We start from the raw sequence: 5,861 nt of genomic DNA on the forward strand, positions 1-5,861 counted from the left end.
ACAGAGTGACGCCCCCGAGGGGCAGAGCGTCGCCCCCTGGTGGGCAGAGCGTTGCCCCCTGGTGGGCGTGCCAGGTGGATCCCGGTGGGGCGCATGCAGGAGTCTGTCTGACTGTCTCTCCCTGTTTCCAGCTTCAGAAAAATACAAAAAAAAAGAAGACACTTAGAAAGTAAGTCATTCGTTTCCCTAAAGAGCATAGGAAACATTTTTTTAAATGAGGATGAAAAGCAGTGACACCCATAGAAATTGGGATTCTGGGCTGGTCCACAACTAAGTGTCTCACTTATACTTAGACAGCATTACCCCAGACATCTTGGGAGGTCTTGGTGGGACATGGGAGGGGTAGTAAGAGAAAGCCCTGGGGTGTGGAGCGGGTGGTCCCCTCCCCAGGACCTAGGGGTTGACTGCTCTGAGGCAGGTGTTCGGGGCAAGCACTATCCCCATGACTTACTGTTGCTGGCACAGTTCGTAGGAACCGGGCCCAGACTCCCTTCAGCATGGAAGTGTGGGCATGTAGGCTTCCACAAAGAATACGGAGTACCAGGACCAAGGCTGAGGAGCAGACAGCAAGCTCAGAACGCAGAGAATCCTCAGTCTCAAGGGAAGGAAGGCAGTCAGTGTGGGTCCAGGCTGTGCCTCCGTCCCTGCGAGCTGTGGGGACAGAGGTTTGAGCGTCAGGGTGCGGCTGGCTTTGGCATCTCCAGCGGCGAGTAAGCTGGGCCTGGGCCATGTCGTCTGGATGCGCTGGCCAAGTGGGTCTCCACTGTGGGGTGTGGGTCTTGCTGTCCCAGCTGGGCTGCAGCAGGAGCCTGTAAGGAGGTCCCCCAATCTGGCCGGTCACTGAGCACTTTGCCTCAATTGTTGGTGTTGTTGGTGAGTTGGTGGTGGGCAAGCTGCCTTTGTGTGGTGGGCTCAGAACAGCCAAGCTCAATGGTGAAACTACGGCTCTCTCGGAGGGCTGGGCCTCAAGGGTTAGAAGCCCCAAAGGTCGCCCAGCTTGAATGCAGACACTCACCGGCTTGAGTGTGGGGTTGCTGGCTTGAGCACGGGGTCACTGGCTTGAAGCCCAAGGTCGCTGGCTTTAATCCCAAGGTCACTGGCTTGAGCAGGGGGTCACTCGCTCTGCTGGCGCCCCCAGTCAAGGCACATATGAGAAAGCAATCAATGAACAACTAAGGTGCCGCAACAAAGAATTGATGCTTCTCATCTCTCTCCCTTTCTGCCTGTCTGCTCCTCTCTCTGTCCTTCTGTCTCTGTCACTAAAAAAATACATACATACATACATACATATAATATATATATATTTATAGATTGATTTTAGAGAGAGAATACAGAGAGAGAAAGGGAGTGGGGGAGGAGTGAGAAGCATCAACTCAGAGTTACTTCTTATATGTTATATGTGCCTTGATGGGGCAAGCCCAGGGCTTCGAACCGGCAACCTTGTCATTCTAGATCAGTTCCTTATCCAACATGCCACCACAGGTCAGGCCCATTAATTAGGTTTAATAGGATAACTTTTACTCCCTGAGGACCCCGTTTTAACTTACCTTAACTATTTTAATTGGAAGTTCAGTTAATCAAGCCATAGACTTTAATTTCAATGCATTATTCATCCTGTTAGCGCATCTTTGTCCAACATGGGGTATTTGGGGGCAAGGAGCACTATGACTACAGGAAATTCAGGCAGAGCTGCTGATTAAATGAGGTGTATGTAGTTCTCTGTTTTATTTTTTATTTTATTTATTTCTTTTTTTAGCAAGAGAGATAGAGAATGAGAGAGAGACAGAGAGACAGGAAGGGAGAGATGAGAAGCATCAACTCATAGTTGTGGCACCTTAGTTGTTCATTGATTGCTTTCTCATATGTGCCTTGATGGGGCGGGGGGCTCCAGCCGAGCCACTGTCCCCTTGCTCAAGCCAGCGACCTTGGGCTTCAAGCCAGTGACCATGGGATCATGTCTATGATCTCACACTCAAGCTGGTGAGCCCACGCTCGGGGTTTCGAACCTGGGTCTTCAGAATCCCAGGTCGACACTCGAGCCACTGCTCCACCAGCTGTTCAGGCTGGAGGAGACTTTCCTAAACATAGTTAGGCAACCAAGAAAGAGGGGTGCCTGGAAACATCCTCCCAGAGCCCAGGCTCAGACCAGAACTCAAGGAGGTTCAGAGCTCTTAAATTCCAAAAGGGAACCCACAGCCACTGCCGGCAAGTGCAGCAGCAGCCGTGAGCGGTCTCCAGCGGCGCCAGCGGGCAGCCCCTCCCAGGCTGCCGGGGACAACGGCTGGAACCACCTCCTGAGCCAACAGCAACCTAGTGGCCTGTCATACCAGTCTGAGGCCCAGCCACCTGCTCCCCGCAGTGTCAGTTTTATTCAAGTATCGGGAGGCCAACAGATCAGGAGACAGCTGCCATTGACAGATAGCTTCTTAGGCATGGTCCCCAGGAGGAAGGGGCACGCTGTCCCCCGCAGGGCCGCCGGGAGCAGAGGGAAGGAGGGCACAGCACAGGCAGGAGACTTTCATGTGACTTCCTCCCAAGGAGCGGAAGGCAGGGTCCGCGGGCGTACAGTTGGCTCATCTGAATAAGTTTATTCCAGCTGTCTGTCCAGTGTCTGGTGCCGGGCCCCGGCGATTAGGGCTGCGGAGCACCGGCGCTGAGCATGGGCTCTGGACTGGTCACTGTGCCCGTGAAAGGCATCTTCCCAGGTTGGGCATTTCCTGTCTCTGGAACTGGCTAGCCCTGGGAGGGGCCATCTCTTCAGGGCTAGCAACACCTCGGGCTGTCATGGCATCAGAGTCACAGAGAACAGAGTCACAGGTGACACAGCAGGTGGGTGTGGGTGTCAGCCCTTGTTTTGTGGCCGCACACTGCTGCAGTGTGTGCATCACCGCCAGACATCCACCCAAGCACCGGTGGTGGGAGGCCGCGGCTGTCTCCAGGGCTGGGCTCTTACCAATAAAGCTGCTCCCATAGGTCCGGCATGTGTCTTTTGCTGGCTACGTATTTTTATCTCTTTGTGCTCTGTGCCCACGAGCGAATCTCCCGGATCCTAAGGAGATGTCCGCGGAGGGTCAGGAGATCCTCCTGCCGCAGTCTCCCGAGTGGTGGAAGCACCCTGTGCCCTTTCAGTCTGAAGACTCATCTGTCTTTCTTCTGACCTGGGGACTCGCATTTATCGCTTGTTTGACAAGAGGCATGTATTCTTTCATTTAGCCGATTGTTACTAAGGGCACCTCCTTTGCCATAAACTGTTCTGGGCATTATGGACACCAGGCGTGACCCCAAGAGCACAAGACACTCCAGGAGAAGGAACGGGCAATAAACAAGTAAATAAATACATGCTATAAGAAGTTTATTTCAGATAACCACAGTTACATATAATTAAATTATAATTATAATATCTGTAAGAGGTGACTTATATGGAGGAGACAAGGTGACATAAGGATAAATGTTGCCTCTCCATCATTACCTGTTCTGGGAATCTCATTATGAATACTGGCGTTCTTCCTTGTCTCTTTTCTTTATTCTCTTTCTTTTTTTTAGATTTTATTTATTCATTTTTCAGAGAGAGAGGAGAGAGAGAGACAGGAGAGAGAGAGAGAGAAGGGGAGAGGAGCAGGAAGCATCAACTCCCATATGTGCCTTGACCAGGCAAGCCCAGGGTTTCGAACCTGCGATCGCACCGTTGCAGGTCGACGCTTTATCCACTGCGCTACCACAGGGCAGACTTTATTCTCTTTCTTTTAAAAAAATTTTTAAGAATTGATTTTAGAGAGAGAAGGAGAGAGGGAGAGCGAGACACACACATAACACACATACAGAAACAGATTGATGTTTCTGTATGTATCTTGACCGGGGATTAAACCTGCAACCTTTTGCATGTTGGGAGGGTGCTCTAACCAACTGAGCCACTGGCCAGGGCACGCTTTCTTTTTGAAAACTTATTTATTGATTTGAGAGAGAGACAGAGGAACACTGACTTGCTGTTGCATTTATCTATGCGTTCATTGGTCGACTCCCGTGTGTGCCCTGACCAGGGTCGAAACCGCGACCTTGGCGTATAGGATGAGGCTCTAACCAACTGAGCTACCCAGCCAGGGCCCTTGTCTCTTTCTTTTCATGTGCTTTTATTGCAATAGAGGGTTGTTTTTGTTTTAAATATTTTGTAATGTTTCTTTTATTGATTTTAGAGAGAGGAAGGGAGAGAAAGGGAGAGACAGGTATGTATACATCAATCTGTTCCTGTACGTGCGCTGACCCGGGATTGAACCGGCAACCTCTGCGCTTCGGGACGATGCTCCAACCCCTGAGCTATCCAGCCAAGTGATTTATACATGTCCATCTCTGCCTTGATCCACTCTGCGGCTGAAGGCGTCTTTTGTGTCTTCTGGGAGGGGTTATTCTCTGTCCTCAGCCGGCTCTGCTCCTCAGATCGCTCTGCTTTCCTGGGTGAGAAGCTCTTCTCTCTTTCGTGAGTGACCTCCCTCCCATGAGGGTCACAGGTCTACAGACACCCCCACCCCCCACCCCTGTCCCGTTTTGCTGCTTATTCCTCTGCAACTTGGGGAAAGCCCTACGCTCCTCAGTGCTGTGCCTCAGTTTCTCTATCTGTAAAGTGCCAGTCAGTCGCTGGGAGGGTCCCTCTGGCTGGGGAGCAGGGAGTTCTGTTTCCGACCGTGTGAGCTGGGCTGGGTGAGCTGGGGGGGCTGCAATAGGTTCTGAGGATCTTTCTGTTGGATGAGGGACCCGGTCTCTGTGTCTGCCCTTTCTCCCACACTTGACTTAGGACAGGTGGCTGGTTGTCACAGGATACTCATGCTAGGGACTGCCTTTGCCCTGGGCTGACGGAGGCCTGCCAAGTGGACCACACCCTGGACCATGGACTTCCAGGAGACTGGGGGAAGCTCACCATTGTTACCTGCCTGCCTTGTGGTTCTTTGGCTGCCAGGCCAGTCTGCTACCCAGGCGGCAGGCCTCAGGTACGCCTTCCTCCACAGGAGAGGCAGGAAGGAGGGAGGAATCTCTGAGACGGTGACAGTGAGGGGCGCTGTGCCCTCACTCCCCAAAACCTGGGCTCTCCATCCAGAAAATGAAGGTTCATCCTGTCTTCTGGGCCTTTGCATATGCTGTTTCTTCTACTGCCAATGCCCTTCCCCTTTTTAGCTGTTGAACTCCTACTCATCTTTCAAGGCCCAAAGCAAAAGACCCCTCTACTGGACCCTTAGTTATCCTTAACCGTGTGGTGGCATGCATTGCCAAGTCGTAATAGGCCTCTTCTGTGCCTGTGTCCCTCGATTTTGCTGAAGGCAGGGGGGAGGTGCGGACTCCACGAGGAAGTTGTCACAGACACATCATCTGCCCTCTGGGTTATTGCGTGAAAGCGTGGGTAGAGGAAGGGAGAATTCCTGCTGTGAATCTTTCATGAGCATCTTCTGTTTACTGGCACTGTCGCATCCCTTATTTTCTAACCCCTACCCCCACTGGGCTCGTCGGTGGGACATGAGCAGCAGGAACGTGAGTGGGTCTGGGCCTCGGGAGAACAGGCGCTCAGCCACGGTGGGACCTCCGTGACACATGCCGACTGGCCTAGGAGAGCCAGGCTAGGTGGGCAGGTGAGCGCACCGGGGCGTCCCTGCACAACCTGGGGACAGGGACTCTCGAAGGTCGCGTGCTAATAGGCCCATTTTCCCATGGAGGTAACTGAGGCGCCGAGAGCCACTGCGACCCGCCCCACCCCTGGGTGGCGTTGGAGCCCGGCGGCCTCCGCCAGACCCACGGTGGCACCGCCCCTGGTCCGGCAGTCCTGCGGCGCACCTGGCCCCGCCCCCGCAGTCCCCGCCCCGGAGTCCCCGCCCTGTTGC

Source organism: Saccopteryx leptura, chromosome 6 (genome assembly GCF_036850995.1).
Source record: "Saccopteryx leptura isolate mSacLep1 chromosome 6, mSacLep1_pri_phased_curated, whole genome shotgun sequence".
Taxonomy (NCBI): Eukaryota; Metazoa; Chordata; class Mammalia; order Chiroptera; family Emballonuridae; genus Saccopteryx; species Saccopteryx leptura.